Here is a 12530-nt window from a genome sequence, read left to right as displayed (position 1 = left end):
TAGCCTGGCTCCCAGTACACCCAGGCTGAACACCGAATGCAGAGGTGAGTGACTAACACTTCTAGAAGTTCCCCGGCGGCCTAGTGGTTAAGGATTCGGCATTGTCCCTGTGTGGCTCGGGTTTGACTCCTGGCCTGGGAACTTTTGCAGGCCCCAGGCACAGCCAGAACAAAAACAAAAACAAAAAAAAACTATGCAAAAAAGTCAGCAGTTCGCTGTAAGAGTCTATCGACCTGGCATTCCAGCTTCATACTTTTAAGATACCTTATAACAACTTCTAAATGTCTATGAAACCGAGTCCATTTGTATGTTGCAAATACTGTTTTCTGAGAGTGCCAGCTATCATTCTAAGTAAAATCGGAACCCATAAGGATTGCCCCGGAACACTGCAGTAAAACACGATCACGTCTGCAGGAGAAGCTCTTACGTTTAAAATCAAAAGAGCCTTAACACTCCTTGTTGTGCAAAAGATGCATTTTATCTTTGAGTCAGTAAGCCAGGGAGCAGAAGAGACATCATCACCGTGCAAGCTAGGGATTAGGATAGATGGCTTATCCCTGGTGAGCCTCACCTGGGCAGGAGTCAAGCCATCATCTCTGTTGCATCTGTTGCTGCTACACTTCAGGAAAGTGCTGCGGGTTCTGGTTACAGACACCTCGGACGCCTCACTTAAGAGTGGGTGTGATGTGACTATAACTCCTTCTGTCTGACCACTTGAAAGCCTTTTAAGTGTTCTGAGCCACACTCTGGCCCAGCAAAGGCGCCACAGTGAGTAAATTTCTGTTTCTCTCTGATCAAAATAAAACTCTTCGTCTTCACCAAAAGGTGCAGAGCTAAATGAGCTCATGCTCAGAGGCGCTGGCCAGAGAGCAGGAGTGACTGGCCCATGACGCCAGGCGAGCCCTCCTCTGACTGGGTACTGAACACATCATTGTGTCATATACTGAGCACTGGGCTCCTCCTTCAAATTTTAAATGAGGAGATGGATCTTTAAAACGTCACATATCTCATAAGTAACTAGAGCTGGTGTCCTGCAGCGGGATCTCTGATTAAAATGTATCCTGGAGTTCCCACTGTGACTCAGCAGGTTAAGGACCTGACATAGTCTCCCAGAGGACGTGGTTTCCATCCCTGGCCTCGCTCAGTGGGTTAAGGATCCGGTGTTGCTGTGAGCTGTGGGGTGGGTGGCAGGGGCAGCTCAGATCCCACGTTGCTGTGGCTGTGGTATAGGCCAGCAGCTGCAGCTCCAATAGGACCCCTAGCCCAGGAACTTCCATATGCCGCAGGTGTGACCCTAAAAATAAACAAATAAATAAATAAATAAAATGTATCCTTTTTCCACAGGACATTGAGTCCAACAAGATGCAAGAGACCTTTTAGTAAACTTTAGCTGCTGAATCTTCCTGGCTCTTCCTAAAACGTTCTGGTCTGCCGTAATTACTTTCTGTTGAAATAATAACTAATGATCACTTACTGATCCCCCTCGGTGTGCCGACCCCCGCGAGGCGAGCCGCAGGGACGAGCGGGGTACCGCAGGATGCAGGAAGGGACATCAAGGTTAGTGAGCAGAAGCGGAAGAAGTCAATCAACCGGGAGCAGGCTGCTTACATCAGCTCAGTCTGGAGCAGAGAAACTGCAAGGGAGAAAACCGCCACGTCACAGGCCATTGAGTGTAGCCAGGAAGACAGGAGGGTGACGGGATGGGCATTAAGCTCTGAGGCAGAGCTGACCTCGCTTTTCCGCTGCCCCATCAACAGGACTTGCGCCTGGGCTGCTCTAATGGGCCATCACACCCTCCGAATGCAAGGAACAGTCACGGAGGATGGGGTGTCGTGGTCTCAAGGTTCTCGCCCGGGGAAGGTGAAGGAGGCATTCAGAGCGCCTTGGACCGCGGCAGTGAGTGATGTCCCAGCATCAACGTGAGGCTCCCCGAGCTGGAGGTCGCGCCTGGGCACCGCTGCCGCAGCTTCTCCCCCTGCTCATGCGCAGTGTCTGCGCAGTGACGTCACGGGGGCAGCGTCTGCCTCGCTTCCCATCCATGCTGCTCACACTCTGGGGGCTTTTGTGCCAGTGAAGTTGCTGGAGGGAGGCTGCCTGCTCTGCGGCATCCTTCCTGCCCCCTGGACCACGGGGGGCAGGGGTACAGGGCATCGCAGATGAGGAAGCACAGAGAGGTTAACCTGCCAAGGTCACACAGGATGGAGAGAGCAAAGCCAGGGACCGCGGGATGTGTGCTCTTGAAGGGCCGGTAACGGTGATGGCAGCAGTGACAGCAAACATGTCCCCACAGCACTGCGACCACCAGGCCCTGTGCTCAGCACTTTGACACGTTGCTGCGCTTGCGCATACCAGCTTGTGAGGTAACATTGCAGCGCTTGGGCTCACGTAGCAGTGCTCGCGTCCTGACTCACAGAGGGGTCAGGTTGCCTGCCCAGGTGACACAGCTCCTTAGCGACCAGAAGCCTAAAGCCTTAGCCCTGCAGGCAAAGCAGGTGTTTGTGTCCTCATGAGTCACAGCCTGTCCCCAGGGCCCCCTGGGTGCTGCGGTGCGATCAGCACTGGCAGTGATGCTGGACTTCACCAGCCATCCTGGCACAAGGAATCCTCTTCGCTGTAGAGAGAACACTGGCAGATGGGACCTGGCACATTTCTGGCACTGCCCTGCTCACCACCGCCTCAGGCACCCTGAAGGAGGTCAGGCCCCGTGGTGCTTGGATGGTGTCTTACCTGCCTCCCCCGGCCCCCCGAGTTTCAGCAGCCCTTCTGGCACCACTCACAACACCTGAGAAGGGCCTTCTTCACCTGCTGATGGGCGTCTTTCGTCCCCACACCTCTGATTTAGGGGTAACATCAGTGGGATTTTCAGAGGAGTGCCTCACTCCTTCTTCGTCCATGTCCTTGTCCAGTGACTCATCTCAGAGCCCACAGGGTGGCTGGTCCGCATAATGAGCACACTCAGCCAGCAGGCGGGGGTCCCCCCAGGGCTGCTCCAGCCTTTGTCCTTGGCCCACAGCACGTGACGCCGGTCCCTCTTATTCAAAACAGAGAGCATCACCCCGCCGTGGAAAGCCGCTGCCTGGGCTCTGCTCGGCAGCTTCGCTCACCCAGAATCAGAGGACCTTTGTGTACGAAGAGCTTCGGGTGGGAACTGACTCTTTCTTTTTACGTTCCCGTCCACGGGTTACAATTCCATCCTCACTCTGCACCTCGTTCTGTTTGGGGGCAGGAATGGTTTTACAGTAAGTTAATTATGCTCTGCTCTAATCTCACGCATCATTAGAGAAAGGCGGATCAAAACTACAGTGAGGGACCACCTCACACAGGTGAGAACGGCCATCGTTAAAAGTGTACCAGTAACAAATGCTGGAGAGGGTGTGGAGAAAAGGGAGCCCTCCCTCACTGCAGGTGGGAATGTAAATTGGTACAACCACTATGAAACAGTATGGAGATTCCTCATAAAACTAAATGTGGAATTACCATATAATCTAGCAATCCCGCTCCTGGGCATGTATCTGCACAAAACTATCATCAAAAAGATACAGGCGCCCCTATGTTCACAGCAGCAGTGTTCACCATACCCAAGATGTGAAACAACCTAAATATCCATTGACAGATGAATAAACTAAAAACATATGATACATATATATGCAATGGAATACTACTCAGCCATAAAAAAGAATGAACTAATGTCATTTGCAGCAACAGGGATGCAACTGGAGATTCTCACACTAAGTGAAGTAAGTCAGAGAAAGACAAATACCACATGGTATCACTTATATGTGGAATCTAAAATATGGCACAAATGAACTTGTCTACAAAACAGAAACAGACTCAGAGACATAGAGTACAGACTTGTGGTTGCCAAGGAGGAGGGGGGAGGAAGGTGGATGGACTGGGAGTTTGAGGCTAATAGATGCAAACTACGACATTGAGAATGGATAGGCAATGAGGTCCTGCTGTGCAGCACAGGGAACTACATGCAGTCTCTTGGGATAGACCACGATGGAAGATAATATAGGAAAGGAAATGTATATATATGGATGACTGGGTCACTTTGCTGCACAGCAGAAATGGGCACAACATTGTAAATCAACAACGCTTTTTTAAAAAAGAGGAACTGTGATCTTTTTTATATAAAATAGGAGAAATAAATGATAATCTGAAAAATATGTAGAAAATGCCTTTTATCTATCCTTCTAAGAGTTCATTAGATGTTTTGTTTCTGGCTTTTAAGAAAGGTTCTCTCATCCAATAAAGACATTAACATAATCTCATTACATTTATTGCTCCCAAGGATAAACTAACAGGGGAAGAAAACGTCTCTAGCAGATGCCCAGCCATAGATGTCACTGCCAAGCAAAGAACCATAAATGCTTTCATCACTGTTCCAGGGGCAGGAGCGGCTGTGAAAGCCTGGTAGCTCTTCTCCCCCAAAGTCAAATATTGGACGAGTTTGTGGTGGCTGTTTATCGACTGTGTTTCCCTCTGATCTCTCACTCTCTATAGATTTTACCTTCATGGTGTCTTTGCAAAATCAATCCCTATGTATAACTGAGAACTTGGTTTGTGTTGCCTGAGAGGGGCTGCCTCTTACGTTGCACCTGATTTGAAAAGGCTGTCCCGGGAACATCTCATCTACCTGTGATCTGAACAGACACCTGGCGGGCAGAGGGGCCAAGGGTGCAGGAAGCCAGGGTGAGGGGTCCCTGGGTAAAAGAGACTGAAGTCCCAGGTGGTCTCCCCATCTGGACCCCTAAAGAACATCATGACCCTGGGACGTTAAAGATGTCACGTGACCGACACCCTGTCTCTTGTCCGGAGTGACAGGGATAACAATGCTTGCTGCCCACGCTCCTCATGGGTATCCTGGAGGAATTAGCAAGACAAGGTTTATGTAATAACAATTCCTTCCAGGCTCAGGACTGCACGACTTAGAAGAGCTAGGCGCTGCTGCCAAATATTCACTGGGCATCGTTTGTGTTCTGCTGGCTCTGGGTTATGGCCCTAACAGCTGTGCCGCTGTGCTAACCTCTCGGAACGTCAGGGAGAACTCTGCGCATGTTTGTCCATCTTAATGAGACACCATTTGCACAAGAGCAATGGGTTTTTCCGAACAGACATGGTATCAAGACACACCAAATAGCCCTCCTTTGGAGGGTCCTTAAACAGCCCGCGTTTGTGTTCTGAGAAGCGCTGACCTGCTTTGGTCCTTCCTGTTCTGGGCTTGTCCCTACTGTGCACCCAGGCAAGTGGCCGCAGAAAAGGAGCATCGAGACAGATACATGGCCCCATCTGACTCTTCGGTGCATCTGGGCAACCGTGACGAGCTTCCAGGTAAAAACAATGTACTCACAACTTCCAAAAGGATCCCTGCCCTCTCCTATGCTTTCTCTATTATATAGAAAATCTATTTATAGAAAATCCAGAGCCGCTACTAGGTAAACACTTTATCAACTATTGGCTTATTGATTAATGGACTCCTGGGCTACTCGGATGTTTGGGGGGCAGGAAGAAAAAGAAATATCTGATGGGATCACCAGAAAACCCCTTCAGTGTGGAAGGAGAGGGGTGCTGAGCAGGCCAGGAACTCGGGAAAACAGAGCAGGACGAGAGAGTCCTTACCCCGGAGAGAATCCAGAAAGGCGATGAGTGATGCTCCAGCCGGGGGTGTGTATCCGGGAGGGGCCACGTGCACGCAGACTCTGTTGTTGGGGCCCCTGTGTTCCTGATTCCACATGCTCCAGGACTTTGGGGGGAAAGAGAATCAGAACCTCTAGGATGGACCATGGAAATTCCAGGCTCTGATTTTTTCAGCTGGAGCGAACGTTCCTCCCTCCACCCACAGAAACCATAATTTCAAGTCAGGAGGTCCTGCTGATGAAAATCAGAAGTCGGCAGGGTAAGACTGCCGATGCCATGGTCACTCCCGGAGGTCTTCTGCCGAATCTAGGGATGATGGTGCCTCATTACTGAGGGCTTTCTTGAAGTCAGGTGGCATCCTGAGTGCTTTAGACATGCTGTCTCATCACGTGTCACGATGCCAGACCCAGTGTGCACGGCTTGCAAGCCCATCGTGAGGGTCTTGAATCGGACCTCCGTGCTTCTAAGACACAAACTGTTCCAGGTTGCTCTCAGACTGAGGGGGAGGCAGCATTGTTTGCTTCCTCTGAGGTTAAGAACTTCAGGAGTTCCCTTTGGTGCAGTGGGTTAAGGATCTGGCAACGTCAATGCAGTAGCTCGGGTTGCTGCTGTGGCTCAGGTTTGATCCCTGGCCAGGGACATTCTTCATGCCTAGTTGTGGCCAAAAAATAAAAATAAAAAATTAATTCCTTCTTCCAACGTAAGCTTCTGTCCTCTAATTTCTGCATGGACTTGTGTACCTTACATTTCTGGAACCAAACTTGTTCTCAGGATCAGGAAACAAGACAACCCCGTGCATCTCCGAGGTTATGTTTCTGCGGAGTGACTACACGTAGGTCTCCTGTGAGCGCAGTGTTGTGTGTGTATGAATGTTATTTTCTCCCTGAGGAAGACCTCTGTGCTTCTCTTGATGAGAAAGAAAAAGGCTCTTTCTAAAAGCATTTTAGAAAATAGAGACAGAGTCTAAAGAAAATAAAACACAGACACACTGACACACATGCCCTCTCACAGTCCCATGCATAATCTCATATACAAGACACATCACATTCCTGTCCACACAAACGCACTCACACAGCCGCTTAGACCCACACAGAGAGACCCACACCCATTCCCAGCACACTCGTATGCAATCACACTCAATGAAACACACACACGTACTTATAAAAGGGATCATGCCATAATTTTGATTGGATGTTTATCTTTTCGCCTATTGTTATTTAACAAAATGTTTCCGTGTCAAATAACATATAGGCACTTTTATTTTAATGGTGGCATACTGTCTTATCTGATGGATCTGCCACAACTTATGCATTGAATGTACTGCTTTTAGACAAGCGGTTTTCTTTACCGTCAACTTTTATAAACAAGGTTTTAGTGTCACCCTTGTAAAGTGACCCTCATTTGCTTTTCATTGGGAAAGACTCCGGTAGAAAAAAATGAGACCAAAATCATATTTTCAGACTTATCACACACACACATAACCAAATAGAAGCATATAAAACCCCAAAGATGCATATAAATTTGGCTATAAATGCATACATAACAAACGTGGCGCCAAGGCACCCTCTCCTGAGAATTGACTGGGATTTGCCCCTTTCCTCACAGGCTCCTCCCAGGAGGGAGGGGCCACCACACCACAGTCCCTGCTGGGCTGAGATGGAGAAAAAAACGAGATTGCACGCATGCGCAGTTGATTTCCTTGGGCATTGTGGACGTAAAGCATCCTTCTTCTTTCCCGTTGGCCATGTGCATCTCGCCTTCTCCGAAAAGACCACTTATAAACACTGCCTGTGTTTTTGTCTCTTTTTGTGGCTAAGTCTGTCTTCACGAGTCCGTAAAGCTTTTTTATTAAGAAGAATATTAACCCTCTTCCTCTGATGTGTACTGTAGACACACACACACACACACACACACACCCAGTGGTCCATTTACATTCCTATTTGTTTATGGTGAGATTTCTGCTTTCGGTCTAGGTGCAGTAAGAGGACATGGATTTACTCTCCAGCCCCCAAAGATAAAAGACGGACACACTCTATTAAATGATGGTTTTTAGGAGTTGCCGTCGTGGCGCAGTGGTTAACGAATCCAACTAGGAACCATGAGGTTGCGGGTTCGATCCCTGGCCTTGCTCAGTGGGTTAAGGATCTGGCGTTGCCGTGAGCTGTGGTGTAGGTTGCAGACGCAGCTCGGATCCTGCGTTGCTGTGGCTCTGGTGTAGGCCAGCAGCTACAGCTCCGATTAGACCCCTAGCCTGGGAACCTCCATATGCCGCGGAAGCGGCCCAAGAAAAAGCAAAAAGACCGAAATAAATAAATAAATAAATAAATAAATAAATAAATAAATAAATGATGGTTTTTAAAATCCTGGACATGAGGCTCCAGAGGGCAGAGAAAGCTGAGAGACAGAAAGCCTGGAGCCGAGCCCTGTCGTCGCTCGGCTTGCTGCCCGCAGAAGGTGGGAGGAGGAGCGCGTGAGCTCCCGGAGACCAAGGGGGTTGGAGCCCACAGGGCAGGTGACCAGGGATCGGCACGTGTGACGAAACTACCAGAAAGAAGGGTGAAGGACCCAGGGTTGGGGAACAGCGTCAGAGCTCTTACTGGCTGGGCTTAGTGCCTCTTCCCACCAGCCAGAGAAAATCTCCCGATGCCCAGAGCACCCACTAGAGGACAAGAAGGGGCAGGGCTAAGCAGTGGGGGAACTAACACTGGACTAAAGACGGTTCTGATCCCCCCAACTCGGTTCAAAAGCAAGCTCTGTGCCATATATTAGATTCCAGATGTAAGTGATATCATCCGGTATTTACTCGGCCCCAATGGACCTGTCGACAGAAAAGAAGCAAAGGCATGGACGTGGGAAACAGACTTGTGGTTGCCAAGTGGGAGGGGAGGGAGTGGGATGGACTGGGAGTTTGGAGTTAGTAGATGTAAACAATTGCATTTGGAGGGGATACACAGTGACATCCTGCTGTGTAGCACGGGGAACTATATCCAGTCTCTCGTGATGGAACGTGATGGATGATAATGTAAAGAAAAGAATGTGTGTGTGTATATATATATATATATGTATGATTGGGTCACTCTGCTGTATAGCAGACATTGTAAATCAACTATAATAAAATAGACAGAACATTGTAAATCAACTATAATAAAATTTTTTTGTGTGTCTTTTTAGGGCCACACCTTCGGCATATGGAGGTTCCCAGGCTAGGGGTCTAATCGGAGCTGTAGCCACCAGCCTACACCACAGCCACAGCAATGCAGGATCCGAGCCACGTATGCGACCTACACCACAGCTCACGGCAACGCAGGATCCTTAACCAACTGAGCGAGGCCAGGGATCGAACCCACAACCTCATGGTTCCTAGTCGGATTCGTTTCCACTGTGCCACAACGGGAGCTCCTAAATTTTTTTTAAAAAAGGCAAGTTCTGAAGGAACCACACTGTCTCTGGCTACCTTTGCAACCCCAAGAACGTAGATGAAGAGCAGTTACAGAAATGCAAAACTCTTCCTCACCCAGGGTAAAGTGCGCATCTGGCTTCCAGTCAAAATCCATCAGCTCCACAAAGAAGTCAGAAAACACACATCTCAATGAGGAGAAAAGTCAGTCCGTCAAAAATGGCACTGAGAGAGTCAAAGCAGGGGTATGACTCGACTCCCTGTGCTCAAGGGCCTGTAGCGATGACTGAGCCTGTTATGTGGAGACACAAAAGTTATAAAAACATCCAGGTTACACTTCTAGAGATGAAAAGTACTACCGATTATAGAAACAAAACGTAGTGGGTGTTGTTAATATAAGATAGAGATTGCAGAAGAAAAAAATCAGAGAATCTAAAGACAGAGCGATGATAAAAAGTGGAATCCAGGAGTTTCCACTGTGGCTCAGCAGGTTATGAACCTAGTATCCATGAGGCTGCAGGTTCAATCCCTGACCTGGATCAGGGGGTTAAGGATCCGGCGTGGCTGTGGCTGTGGCATAGCCCAGAAGCTGCAGCTCCAGTTCAGCAGGAATTTCCATACGCTGCACCTGGGGCCCTAAAAAGCGACAGCAAAATCCAGGGAGAAAGGAGAATTTTAAAACATAGGAATGGTGGGACACCTTTAAGTCCTCAGACATCTGACTGGCATCTGCGGAGAAGAGAAGTAAGGACGGAGAGACAGAAGTCATTTGAAGTACTAACTGCCAAAACTTTCTCCAAATTGGATGAAAGCGACAAACCTACAGTTCCAAGAAGTAAATCTTAAAAGCAGCCAGAGAAAAAAGGTGCTTCAGGTACAGAAGAACAAAGAGAGGATGAGAGTGGATTTGCTGTCAGAAGCGGAGTAAACTCGACGATGGGAGAGAAACCGCTTTAACGTCCTAAAAGAAAACTGTCAACTTAGACACAGCCCGACACCCGGAAAATACCTTTCAAACATTACGGAGGCAGAAGGACTTTTCTCAAGGTGCACAAAACCTGGAAGAATTCATCATGAGAAAACGTGCAGGACAAGAAAGGCTAAAGTTGTCCTTCCAGCACAGAAGAGATGTTACCAGATGGAAGCCTGGACCTAACAGAGGCAGGAAGATGCGGGGATGGTCCCCACAGGGGTAAGAACGAGAGTTCTTTCTTGTTTATTAGTTACAGGTTTAAAAAAACAACCGGTCATTAAAAGCAAAAATAACTAGTGTGTCATGGGGGTTAGTCCATACGTGGCAGTAAGAATAGATGCCTATCAGCACCCAGTCCAGGAGAGGAGAAACGAAAGTACCCACACGGAGTTCCCGTTGGGGCGCAGCGGAAACAATCTGACCCGGTTCCATGAGGTCGCGGCTTCGATCCCTGGCCTTGCTCAGTGGGTTAAGGATCCGGTGTTGCTGTGGCTGTGGTGTAGGCCGGCCGCTGCAGCTCCAATTCGACCCCTAGCCTGAGAACTTCTATACGCCACAGGTGCAGCCCTAAAAACCAGGAAAAAAAAAAAAAGGAAAGAAAGTACCCACAGTCTCGGAAGGCAGCATGGGTTATTTGAGGTAGACTCTGCATACATCATTGTCCTTCTCATCTTTCTTGATTTTGAATCAACCAAATATTTCAGTATGTTTCTTCTATTTTTGCTGATTACATATACTCTCTCGTTATTCTTTTGGAAGCACACCAGAAGTAAAAACACACATGCCTGGCTTATACAATTTAGTAATTAATTTATTTTTGCTTATATTTATTTACTTTTTTTGTTGTTGTTGTTGTTGTTGTTGTTGCTATTTCTTGGGCCGCTCCCGCGGCATATGGAGGTTCCCAGGCCAGGGGTCGAATCGGAGCTGTAGCCACCGGCCTACGCCAGAGCCACAGCAACGCGGGATCCAAGCCGCGTCTGCAACCTACACCACAGCTCACGGCAACGCCAGATCGTTAACCCACTGAGCAAGGGCAGGGACCAAACCCGCAACCTCATGGTTCCCAGTCGGATTCGTTAACCACTGCGCCACGACGGGAACTCCTATTTACTTTTTTTTAATTAAAGTATAGTTGATTTACAATGTTGTGTCAACTTCTGCTATAGAGCAAAGTGACACAGTCCTATTTTTTTCCATCATGGTCTATCCCAGGGGATTGGATATAGTTCATTGGATATAGTTCCCTGTGCTATACAGTAGGATCTCACTGATTATCTAGTCTATTTTTTATCTTTAATATATGTACATCTATCTATCTATCTATATATATCTTTTTTTTTGTCTTTTTAGGGCCACACCCACGACACACGGAAGTTCCCAGGCTAGGGTCTAATCGGAGCTGCATCTGCAGGCCTGCGCCACAGCCACAGCAGCGCCAGATCCGAGCTTCACCCTTGAACGACACCAGAGCTCACGGCAACGCCAGATCCTTAACTGAGTGAGGCCAGGGATCAAACCCAAGTCCTCAAGGATACTAGTCAGATTCGTTTCGGCTGCCCCTTATTTTTCATATTTTTTTAATTACAGTATAGTTGATTTACATTTCTTCAATTTCCGTGGTGCAGCAAGGGGACCCAATCATACACAGTTCCCCGTGCGGTACAGCAGGGCCCCACCGCTTCTCTGTTCTAAATGTAACAGCTTGCGTGTCCTGACCTCAAAGGCCCGTCCATCCCACTCCCTCCCCACCCCCTTGGCAGCCACAGGTCTGTCCCTGACGTCTGCGAGTCTGTTTCTGTTTTGTAGACAGGTTCATTTGTGCCGCATCTTGGGTTCCACATGTAAGTGATATCCTATGGTATTTGTCTTTCTCTTTCTGACTTACTTCACTGAGTATGAGAGTCTCTAGTTGCACCTGTGTTGCTGCAAATGGCACTATTTGATTCTTTTAATGGCTGCGTAGTATGCCACTGTGCACATGTACCACTTCTTCTTAGGCCATTCATCTGCCGAGGTTACAGACATGGGAGAAACAGTAGGAGCCACATTCCTAGGTCCAAGACTGGGGATTAAAGCAGCATCAGTACTAAGTCTAGTCTGCGTCTCCTGATTATGAAGATTGGTCCTCAACTCCTGGATGTCCCTGAGTCCAGGTTAAAAGAGATTTATTTCCTCTGCAGCTGTAGACCAGAGAGAACCCAGGGAGAACTTGATGGGTTTCTCTTCATAGTCACTCTTTTTCTTTGCAAAAGGCAGATCTGGGACAAGTCCCCAAATAGTAGCAACCAAAAATGTCCATGTGGAGGTAGGAAGTACCCAAAGAAAGAGAATGGAAAAAAAAAAAGAAAAAAAAAAGGAGTTCCTGTCGTGGTGCAACAGAAATGAATTCGACTAGGAACCATGAGACTGTGGGTTCGATCCCTGGCCTCACTCAGTGGGTTGAGGATTTGGTGTTGTTGTGAGCTGTAGTGTTGATTGCAGGCACAGCTCAGATCCTGCATTGCAGTGGCTGTGGCG

Source organism: Phacochoerus africanus, chromosome 1 (genome assembly GCF_016906955.1).
Source record: "Phacochoerus africanus isolate WHEZ1 chromosome 1, ROS_Pafr_v1, whole genome shotgun sequence".
Classification (NCBI taxonomy): Eukaryota; Metazoa; Chordata; class Mammalia; order Artiodactyla; family Suidae; genus Phacochoerus; species Phacochoerus africanus.
Note: the sequence above shows the minus strand (reverse complement) of the source record.